This window comes from Episyrphus balteatus, chromosome 1 (assembly GCF_945859705.1).
Source record: "Episyrphus balteatus chromosome 1, idEpiBalt1.1, whole genome shotgun sequence".
In the NCBI taxonomy this organism is placed as follows: Eukaryota; Metazoa; Arthropoda; class Insecta; order Diptera; family Syrphidae; genus Episyrphus; species Episyrphus balteatus.
This window is the reverse complement of record NC_079134.1, coordinates 33,778,160-33,790,485: the sequence shown is the minus strand read 5'-3', so window position 1 is coordinate 33,790,485 and position 12,326 is coordinate 33,778,160. Positions and strand designations below refer to the sequence as shown.

General features: G+C 35.3%; 1 non-coding gene across 1 annotated transcript; it reads left to right on the top strand.

The window, feature by feature from the left end:
• The first annotated feature begins 11,735 nt into the window (after positions 1 to 11,735).
• Positions 11,736 to 11,806, top strand: Trnag-gcc (transfer RNA glycine (anticodon GCC)). The gene has a single exon. It is a non-coding gene; the product is annotated as a tRNA-Gly (tRNA).
• The last annotated feature ends 520 nt before the right edge of the window (positions 11,807 to 12,326 follow it).

Genomic DNA, 12,326 nt, shown 5'->3' with positions numbered 1-12,326 from the left:
AACGTAAAGTGATGAAATTTAAAATACACTGAACGAAAAAAAGCTAGTATTTTCTAAATTTGTTGCGATAGAAAATGTTTTCTGTTTGGTTTTACAACAGTAATTAGTGTAGTTATCAGCCATTTCAGGCTTATTCATTCATTGAATAATCTTTATAAAAAAAAAAAAAAAAAAAACAAAGTAAAAATACGAAGTAAAGATCCACATTCCCCTCATTGATTTTATAACATCATCACCAAAACCAGATGCAATCACTTCATCACACGAAACATACACTACGATTTCTTTGTAGTCTTTTTTTTTGGCTTTAGTTTTGTTTCCACACATCTGAGACTGAAGTAGACACCAGTCCACATACCTTTCTAAATTTGCTGTTCTCCCAATAAAAATGTTATATCGTGCCGTCCGTGTCTCACTTTAATGAACGCGAAAACGACTCATCGTGCCGGCACCTCACAGCCGGCAACTATACACGAACGTGTTCAATTCAAACCCAAAAAGCAACACCCTTCCTACAACGAGATTGTATTTGTGATTTTTATTCTACAACCAATCCCTCTTGCTCTTTTCTCTGCCCAAAACACATCATTCGCTCCACAAAGTACACACTCACTATCTCACTCAACCCAAATTTTAACCTCACAACCAAAGGGGAAGGAGAACGAGATGTTGATATGGTGGCTGGAAACCCAAAAGCAAAAATTCTAACAACAATTTTGCGGGGTTTTACTGTGAAGGACACACAAAAACAGCAAGTGGTATTGTTTTACTCTGTCTCTCGCCAACGGAATCGACACAAAATCTACCGGTACTTGTTTGCCGTGTCGCCGCCACGGTACGACAGGCTGTGCTTTGGCTAATCTAAAACCAGGAAAAACAAAGACCCCGCCAAAAGAGTTTCGCTTCCCTCTTTTCTACCAGGCAAACATAATTTCCAGCTAGCAAAATGTACTTCGATGTTGTTGAAAGGTTGGCGGGAGCGCTAATCATTTGTTGCACGACTGCGATTGGCACAGAGGCAGTACCACGTGGTGGTGAAGTTCGATGTGGGTTTGTTTAATGCGGAGAAGCGTGGAGGGTTAAAATATCAACGTTTCCTCCTTTCCGAGAGATATTTTGTGTATCTTTTTTAATTGGTGGGAGGGAGGAGTAGGTAAATCGTAACAGATGATGATGACGTATATTAATATGGGGTTATGAGGTGTGTAAGTAGAAAGGGAAAATTATAACACACAACTTGCAGATAGACACACACACTCACTTTCATCGTTTACACTACTCTCATACTACTTGGATTTTTTTATTTCTTATTTCTCCATCTTTTGAGTGCATGGAATCTGTTTCTGTGACTGGGTTTTGAACACCGCACCGGGTTTTTGTGGTGTCGAGACGAACAGTGAGTGGCTGCCGATGGCGAATTTGCTGGTGAATTTGTGATTGAGATTTTTGGTTGGTCAGCTCGGTTACTGGGGTATTCAAATTTCCCCGAACATTTGTCATAATGCTTGCTCATTTATCCGGCGCTCAGCGATGACATAAGGGATCTGATTTGTAAAGTACCATTCAAGCGCATGAGTTGGAGTGAAAGGCAAGGCACACACATTAGACAGTTTTTGTTTATAAGGAATTTCGGAATGCTTGCATTTGTGTCGTTTGTTACCCCTTCTACTTGAGTGTGAATGAGTGGTTTTGGTTTTAATCGGTTAGGCTTTTTTTTTCTTTATAAAAGAGCCTTGACATTGTGTGTATAGGATATCCAGCCAAATGGGGGCGGGTCGGGTTTGGATTTTATAAATTGCGCAAGATTGGTATAGAACAGTTGAACATTTTTATTAAAATTTTGAAATGTACCTACCTACAACAAATATTATTGTATTTTGTATATTTGTTTGTTGTTGTAATAGGTATGTGGAAAGTTTGTCTAGCTAACTAGACATTTTTTGTCCGTCATTTTGCTTATTTGATGAAAATAGCATGGGCTTTCAGCAAAAGCAGTTTGCAGCTTTATATAGATAGTCTTTTTCAACATAAATAATGTTTTCAAGATTTTAACGGCAGCCCGCCCGAATGCAGTTTTAGCGAACTGAACTGGGACAGCGACTTTTATCTTTTTATGTTCTTCGAAATGCTATTAAAAGAATGGAGGTACATACCTCTGACACACTGCTGAATTCGATACGATTTGACTCCCATGTTTTGGAGTACAATATTAAGTCGAACATCACGCTACAAAAACCTGAGTTGATACCTTGTACTTGTACCTTCTTACACTAACTGCACCAGTGGCGGATGTTGAGAGATGGTTTTCAGGTTCAAATACCCCCCAAGAAGTAAAATTAGCCAATTTTATTACTTATTTTTTATTTCTCCGGATACAAAATAAGTAAGAAAATTTTCTAATCTTCGCATATTTCCAATTCTTCGTCAATTCCATTGTCGGATTGGCGCCCGGGAAATAGCATTAACTCACTTGATGGAAGTTGTTGCAGTTCTGTTCAAAGATTATAAAAATTAAGTTTGAGTATCTGGGCTCATTTTTTCGAGCCGAGGTTTCAATGCAAAAGCAAAATCTCTATAAATATTTCAAATTCATGGGGCGAATTTTTAAATTAAAATTAAAGGGACCCAACGTTACACCATGAAATATAGAATTTCAAAGCTAGAACTAAAACAATATCCTTACTTTGGGGCAAAGCCACGCAAGTCTAAAACATGGTATAAAAAGACAAGGTATGATCATTAGAGCCGCCATCTTACAAAATGGGGTAATAAGGTTTTGACGTTTGGCATTTGGCAAAGTCAAAAGCAACAACAATTTCCAAGACAAATTTGTTTACAACAACAATTTCAATGGACTGCGCTGTCAAAACCTTAAGACGCCATAAGTTTTGACAGTTCTCGATACTGAGTTTTTTCTAATGAACATACCTTCTCTTTTTATACCATGAGTCTAAAATACGTATTAACGTGTCTATTAAAGAAGTAGAAAAATATTTTTTTTGGTTGGATTTTTCATTGTTCTTTTCACACAAAAATGTCATGGTAAAATAAAAAAAGTTCCAAAAGAACAGTCCGAATGGAAAATTGTCTACAGCTAATTTAAGGAGGATTTGGAGTATTTAAAATTGCTGGATACAAAAATCAATTAGTTATCAAACCATCTTTTCAAAAATTTGTATGTTTATTCCATGCCATCTGGTGGATTTTTTTTTGCATATCCCGTTAGTATGTTTTTCACTAAGTTCATGTTAATTTGAATTTTTTTTGAATATGCAGTACTAAAAGTGAAGCAGTTCGCACTATTCGATAGCGAACACTTGGTTTTGCAAAAAGCATACCTTCTTTGAAATATTCCACAAAATCTATAGCAATTTTTATTTATTTCTTACATATAAAATTATTATTTTCTTCAAACACAATTTATCGAACAACATAATTAATCGAATGACAAAAAATCTGAGAATTCAAATGGAACTCTTTTTCGAAAACAATAGGTACTTCAAAATACAATTCTTCGAATGACAATTTAGTACCATTATCAAACAAGTTTTCCACTAGTTTCCCCAAAATTGTCTTTCTAGCAATTTTTGTTCCAAGAATATTTTATCGAAGAATTGTTTTTTTTTTTTTGTGAAATTGTTTTCGAAGAATTTACCTAATTGAAGATTTTGAATGAAACATAAACAACTCGCTTGTGTTACCACCAACACCAAGATAGGTGGGTGGAGTTATAGCGTCGATATAGTTCACGATATCCAACCCGAACTCAAACTCATCCCCTCGAAAACGCTGTAACTCCAGCCTCTAAACTTGGTGGTAACATACTTAAATTTTTGTTGTTTCATTCATAACCTTCAATATTCAATTCTAAAATTTCGGATTCGACAAAGAGATTCCATCTTAGTGACACGCTGCGGCTGCCACCAAATTTTATGCAATAGGTATAATTTATTTAAATGTTATTGCATTTTAAATTCCAAATTCTTTTCCCCAAAAAAAAAAATCAATCGTCTTCTTTTTCCTCTAAAGGAAAAAATTGCAAAATTTCTTTAATTTTTAAATTGATATAAATTTTGATTTAAATTGATAAATGTATGTATGTACAAAGATTGAACGAAGAAGAATCTAAAATATTCAGAAAATTAAGATAGAAATGTCAGAAATCACTTTATCTTAGTTCCCCTAATTTTCCCTTCCAGTATATTTATGCCAAATGACAGATGTCTGTAGTTCTCCGCAATTTAATAAAATTATTTCTTTTTAAAAAAACACCTTCTTCATAACCCATAAATATCTATCAGGCGCTAAGCTTTAAAAGTTGTACGTTTTTTTTTTTTCTATTTCGTACTATTGCACCAAATGAACGCAATCTATTGGGGTATCAAAGAAGCAAGCAACCACTTTAATTTAACAATAAATTCTTAACAAAATTCCTCACAGAGCGATGAACAAGGCGCGAATAAATACGGCAACGACCTTTATCGCCGCCATATTGTTTAACCATTTTTTTTGTTGTTACATATAATTTACAAGTGTGTGGTGATACAAAAATAAAAAACTTTCCGCGAATCTTGTGGGCGTTTAACACTTTCCCACAAGAAAACTAATAGGTCCTCAGTAAAAACAGAAAGGGTTTCGATAAACTAAATTTATCCAACTAACATGGAATGATAAAAAAGAGAGAACAAACGAAATATTTTTATCAAAAAAGCACTAAAGTGGCTTCCTTTTTTTTTATTATGTAGGTTTTTTTTAGTAGGTATTCGCCGTAACCGGTCCGTGACCATCTCAAAAATCAATGTCATCTATCTCTAGACATGAAACAGAACAGAATTTCAATACTCACAGAAATGGTCTTCTATGGTCTGTGCCTTTTGCCATGCGATAGTCTACAGTCACAGTGGCGCCCAGAATACACTATCCCCATAGTCCCTTATTTAAATTCTTGTTCTCCTGATAAATAAAATCAATTGTGGGCCGAAGCTGACCGGTCACGCCTTGGCTCCCCACAAAAAATTTACTACTCACTCAACACACCAACATGCGAACAAAAAAATCTCTATTTATAGGAGACACACACAACTCTCCAGTGATGGTCAATTTTTTTCAATGAATTGACCAATCCGGATTTTAAACAGAGCGGAGCGCCATCGCCATTGCAAATTAAGTTTCGCAAGGTTTAGAGAGAATGCAATCAAAAATGTTGGTGGGCCATGTTTAAAAATTATAAACAGGATCGTTGACATTCAAAAAATATGTTAATAACCCCCGAAAAAAGCTTAAACATCTAGTGAGGCAACAAGGCGCTCATAAAAAATCATCAGGTGTATAAAAACTACCAAAAATTTTAATCTTCATGCTCACCACAAATTTCGGTGGTAGACCCACCACCTTTCTCTTTTTCGAATGGAATCCCCAAAAAAATTCCACCCAAAAAATCAACAAAACAACACATACTGTGTTACTTATACGCCCAAGCCTATTTACAATCTACTACAATATGTATCTACTTGATTTTATTTTATTTGAATTTTATTCACGTGGAGACCAAACACTATAAAGTTTGGTATACCTTCGCTTAAGTTCTTGAATCCCATCCAAGTGTGAGCGACCTTCAAGTTGTGAGATTTTGCCAAAATCTGTCCCTGACTCAGTAAAAAAGTCCGCGAAATCGACACAGAAATCCTTGAATTTCATAGAAATGTCCTTCACTTGGCAATGAATGGGTACAAAAGTAGTAGAAAATTCAATGACACGGTCAAGGAGAGAAAGCAACCTTCGTTTTTGCCCATGTCTCATATAAAAACGAAAAAAAAAAAAACAACTACAATGAAGCTGTTTCACTCACTCCAATCGGATCCCAACAATTTATGTATAAACAAAAGTAAACAAAAACATAAACAAAATTGAATTGAATACACAAGCGCCAAATGTATCGCTACGTTGTTTCGGGTAAAATAAAACCTATTATCAAAGATGGATGCCTGCTCCAAATGTTGCTGTTGTTTAGTTTTTTGTTGTGCACCGGCATTCATTTCGAAATGACTTTTTCTGCTAAAAATGACAGAAAGAAGCGATAGGTAGGACCTCGACCACTATAGTTTCTGAAACGCAAACGCTTTAACAGAGAGAGAAATATAATGATACATCCAACGACCTCGTGTAAATGGCGAAATGTTGCTGTTGAAGGTGGGTCATTGTTAAACGACAGCGCCGAAGGTAACAGGCGATCATAAATAACAGCAAAGAGAAATAAAACAATAAACACAACTACATCCTAGAAGAATATAAAAGCAACGATAAAAATTGTGTATATTGTTATGGTGACGTGTGAATGGGAGAAACGTAAGTAAAGAAAGATTCTTTCTTATTTTGCTGATAGCCGGGTGTTTTCAGAGAGTGACAGCGAACTTTTGAGATCGTAAACTCCGACGACATGACAAGTCGACAGACCCACAAAATGGCTTGCTATTTTTTTTCGAAATAATGGACAGGGGACCAAAACTAATTACACACATTTAATTTTCAAATGAATCAAATTTATTTGTTTTTGTTTGGTTTCATGAGTAGTAGTTGGAAAAAGTAGCGTCGAAAAATAGAAACTAACCCTTTTTTGCATAGGAAAAAAAAAATTAAAATAAGAGGATTCTTCTATTTGGAATTAGAAACTTCTTTAAGATAATAGGATTTAAAGAGTTTCACGTGAAGGTGATAAAAATGATGGCAATTTTAATTTTTAAGATGAGAATATTTTCTCTAGCCAAGGCTAAATTTTTGACGTTTTTAGGTAGGTATGTCTGTTGAATAAAAAATTCATCTTTGGCTTAATTGTGTGAATTGTGATACATTTTTGAAGTGGCTAAATATTTTTGTATTGCCAAAACAAATGAATTAATCGTGTTTCAAACATTTATAAATAGGTATTTACAATTTACAAACTTCCACGTTGTCCTGTTAACATTCCCAAAGTAGGATAAATTTTTGAACACTGTAATTTTTTGTATCCACCTTAATGGTGTTAAAAATTTAGCCTCGGCTTAATATTATATAACCCAATTCACACAAGGCCTTAGAGTATCTAGTCGGGTTTTAGTTGAAATTTCGAGCTGAACATTTAAAAAAAAAGTATCTCAAGAGTTTTGCTACTAGATGGCACCATATTTAATTTGTGGTTATGTTATTGTCTGGCGTCTGGGATTGTTTATCTCCAAGAAGAGTAGGAGATTTGATTCGAGTCATTGGAAGAATGAACAAGGACAAGGAGGCATATAAGACGATATTGGACTTTGATCTACCATACTTATCTGTCTATCTATTCGAGCAGAAGATCATACTCATGTAGTCTGCCTATCTAATTTCGCCAAATTATCTCATTTCGCCAAATTATTTATTCATTTGGTCCAGTTATAAGAGGCTATTATCTACCGATAAGGCTCAAAAATCAAAATATAATATATTTATTATAGTGGTTTGAAATATTCTAAATGAAAAAGATAAGATGACAAAGCGATTAATATATATTAGTTTTATTGCTAAAGAAGTTTTGATCATTTTCTTTAGTTTATGTTTGTAAAATCAGTAGCAAGCTAGCAAGGCATATCAGTTACACCTTATATGCTGTCCACGTCCCATCATAATAAATATAAAGAATTAACCATCTTATTGAGTCTGAGTGCCTAGTAGAACGATAGTAATGGAAAGAAACAGGTTGATTTTTTTTAACTCTTTGATAAAGTTATGACCTCGTCTTGCCCATTTCGCTTTGCTCACTAAAAAGAACATGTTGTGTTTGTAGTCTTGTCGTTATAATCAACAAGAATCAAAATCATCAACTGTCAAGTTCAGTGTCAGAAATTATAATGATTTATAGGAATAAACACCAAAAACTAGTTTAAATACCTAAGCAAAGCAAGAACTAACTTTTGTGTGCTGTTACAAGTTGTAATAAGTTATTTTATAGTATTGTGGTCGCGTGACAGCAACACAGAGGTTTAGCGATAGTGTTTTAATATGAAAAAAGGTGCGATTTTCACAAAAAAATTTACAGCTAAAGGAGCATTATCCCTTTGGGAGGTTGCATTGCAAAATACTACTAGTAGTTTACTAGCGATTTCCAATGGAACGCACTTTCAACGAATTCAATAGAAATCGTATATACCCGGAGAGAAGAGGAAGAACAGAGTAGATGATAGTACTAGATTAACCATAAAATCTACTATTAGTAGACTACCACCTCCAGGGCTAATGGAATTCGTATCTACTCGGGCAGAAAAGCATGAGTATTTCTAGTAGAAAATGTACTAGATCATCTACTCATGAGTATACTACCACCTCCAAAAGGAACCGGGCTATCCTATTACTAGCCGCCTTCCTTTGGAGGTGGTAGACTACTCATCTAGTACGACAACTATAAATTCCTTTTCCTATTTACTCGAGCAAAAGAGCATGTGTTGATTGTAGTACTAGATCTACTAATCATCTACTCACGACTACACTCAGAGAAAAAATAATTTTTTAATGGTTAAAACCGGGATAACTATTTTAAATAGTCATTATAAATTTAAATAGTCAATAAAAATAATGACTGATTTAAATAGTTACTCCGGTTTTAACTATTAAAATAGTTATTTTTTCTCTGAGTGTAGACTATCCTCCATAATTTCTTGCGATCGATGGTCAGAAACTCTTTCGCCAAACTCAGGCCTGTACAAACTTTTATTCAAATTAGTTCTAATATTTTCCACAAGCATTTATAATTTGTTAAAAGCCATTTGCCATTATCGTGAAGGTGGGGAGTCAGTGATAGTAAGGCCGTGTGTGAATGGCGTAAATAGTTAACCCCGTGTAAAATTGTTGACACTATTGAGGTGAATAAAAAATTTTCAGCTGTTAAAAATTAAATGAGCGCTGGGACCTGGTTAAATTTATGTTAAATTTTTTTTGCAGATGGTTTTGTTTTGTTCTTTATTTTTTACTAAAAAGGAGTATCATGGCAAAAAAGAGGCAGAGAAAATTATTAAACAATAAGCCATTAGGGGGGTTCACATTGACCATCTTACCGGACAGACCGATTGTCATTTGGCCTGATGGAAGAATTATATTTTTCGTTCACACTCATCAGACAATTTTCATCAAAACACATTTTTCAGCTTATTTTTAATGTATCTTCTGTCTATTTTGCTCTCAAATTAAAGAGAATGGATTATCACTGTCTGCCGGACAAACATGTCGTTCAATTGACTAACATGTCCGTCCGACCACCAAAAAATCAAAATTTTTTGAAAACCATCCGGCAAACCGGACAGGCTGTCGGATGGGCGGTCACATTATCAAAACAGCATCAGATCAGACCAAATGGCGGCTGGTCTGTCCGGTAAGTTGATCAATGTGAACCCCCCTATTCAGCTGAAATTTTTTTATTCACCTCAATAGAGTCAAAAATTTTACACGGGGTTAACTAAGTAACTTGTCATTTGTATATAAAATTGTATATACAAAGAACTTGTCCCTTTGTATATCAATATTTATATACAAAGCTTGTCCTAAATTGTCATCAAGACAACAAGTTGTTCTGTAGCAACGGCAACGGCAACATCTTGAGAACAACATGTCTCTCTCACTTTATCAATCATATCATAAATTCATTCATATGTATAAGTAAGTAAAGTACTGGAGTTATAGAAGCTATTTCCCTCGAGTGGTTGATAATAGGGTGTGTCTGTATACACTCATTATCTTTTCATTGGAAACAAACTTGATGATAGAGCGAGACTGATAAACATTATTTTGTATAAAAAAACTAAAAATGCGCGATCAAATATTAAACATTTATTATACCTCCTACATTCTATGTTTGCCTAATATTTAGTGTCATATTTCGCACAGAATTTGGTATCTTCAGGTTTTTTTTTGGATTCCAATCGAGTAAATGCGGCAACAACTGCTACTAAACACAGTAGACGACCAAACACAACTTAACCAATGAACTTCCTTCCATGCTCATCGTGTCATCTCTATTCTTTGCGATTCACTCTGAAGAAGTGCATGTAGGGAAAAGAAAGACAGATGGAAAAATTTTACACTCGTTCGATTCCAGTTGGTAGCAGTCGACCAAGCGAAAACAGGCAATCAGCCGTTGAACAAGTAATATCCCCTACAATGGAAGATTAGTTTTTATTTTGTGAGAAATTGTGCGCCAATAGGGCAAAAGCAACTGGCAAGTGTTTAACATCAGTTCTGTCTGTAGTTAAAAAGAGAAGGAAACACACACAAAATTTGTACTAAACTAAATTTGCTTGCTATAAACTTCTTGCTTCTTGTTGTATTGGCAACCATACCAACCTGATGATTTCTCAAATGCAATGTAAAAAATGTTGGAAAACTGAAGCGTGTTCGCTGTAGTGTTGTTTGATTGGTGGCACTGCTGAATGCTGATGGTTGATCGGTGGTTAGCGCTCGGCAGCATGTTTCTGGGAAAGCAACGAGCTAGCGCCGCACATCGCACTGTGTTTGGTAGACTTGGGAAGGGAAACTTGCCGGTGGCCGGTGAAACGCGCACAAGCGAAACCAGCCAACGTTCAACCGTCGAGCACGTCTAATGTTCCACATTGTATTGGGCGAACAGAATTTTCAGCAAGCATAAGCTGGTTGAAGTGCCTTCTGTCAAACTATGTGCGATATTTTTTACTCCTGGAAAGGTTTCTCATTCAACTTGATGGGTGTGGTTGTGTTGCTGAACCAAACCCAAACCAAGTGTTTCTGTAGCTTTGTTGTGTTTAGAGTTAAGACTGTTGGGATAGGGACAGAGTTGCATAGCACATACAGAGAGAGATGTGATAGCAGCATTATCCGACACACAATAATTTTTCATTCTTTCTTTCTTACTTTTCGACAAACATGGTTACCAGGATGACATAACCAATAATAGTTAACTAGAGCAGAGTTGCACCATTAGATTTCCTAGGAAAATCCAATAGAATAGTATTAGATACATAAACTACGATGGAAATAGATGAAAAGTTCGTTCGAGTTGAATAAGGGACGATTATCTGAAAGGGAAAAGGAACAGGTTGTACTGGAGTTGTCATGAAAAGGCGCTGGCACAATTTGTTTCGTTTTTTTATGGGAACTGGATTATGAAGATGATTCATCGATTTGTTTGTTGGATGATGATGGTGTGTCATAAAAATGTACCTAAAAGTTAAAGACTTGTTGTTTGTTGGTAAATTAAGTTGAAATGAGCATTATGAACACTATACAAAAACCATTCAATAAAGGGGATTATCTCTTATGGTTCTCTTAATTTGGTGTTCAGAGGGCAAATTGTTTGTTTGGATTTTGAATGCGTTCATTAAGCAGCCTTAGGGGAAAACTCTGCTTAGTGGATGATTAAACTGAATTTAATCGTTTGCGACTAGGCGCTCAGATGCAATCGCACGCTACGCAATGTGTTAAAGGTGGAGGATTAATTTTAAAGAAGATGAGTGCACAATGAACATTTATCCATTTGATTTTTTGTGAAGTGAGAGAGATATTGGCAGCGATTTGTATTTTCTCTATTGAAAATGCCTACCTACTTGTGAAGATACTCCAATGTTTGCCGATAAAAAGTGAAATTGGTTGGTAGGTAAGTCTATCTATTTGACTATACACATATAATTAGTTTAAATTGAAGAGGGTATTTTTGAGAAGCAACAGTCCAATGAATTTGTGAAATTTTAACAGATTTAATATAAGCATCGGTGGTTCAGTGGTAGAATGCTCGCCTGCCACGCGGGCGGCCCGGGTTCGATTCCCGGCCGATGCAAATTACTTTTTTTAATTTTTTTTGCAGGAATTTACATAGGAAGTATGAACTTAGAGGAGCACCCCCCCCCTGGAACGAATCCAAACTACATAAGTCCATATTTTGTTGCTAAATAGTTACGGCAATTTCTTTGCTCTGTTAGTTTTCGAGTTATTGAAATTTTTCAGTCAGTTCGTATGAACTTAGCGCAGCACCCATGCTGGATCGAATCCAAACTAGGTCCATATTTTGATACTTATTTGTTGCTAATAAGTTATAGTAGGAGATCCCGCCATAGGACGACCTACCCCCATCGTTATACCAGTTGAGAGTAATATTTTCTGAAAGGTAGTGTCTAAGGAAATAAATTGTACATGGGTTGCCTAGCGATATCCTGTTAAGGCATAGGGTTGCCAAGCCTTAAAGTTTATTTTTGCGTATTTTTGAATACGCGTCCCTGCTTATATGGCAAGTCTAAGAGTTCTAAAAATAAATAATATGTCATAGGAATTTTAATTTGAAAATTTAAATTTTTCAAATT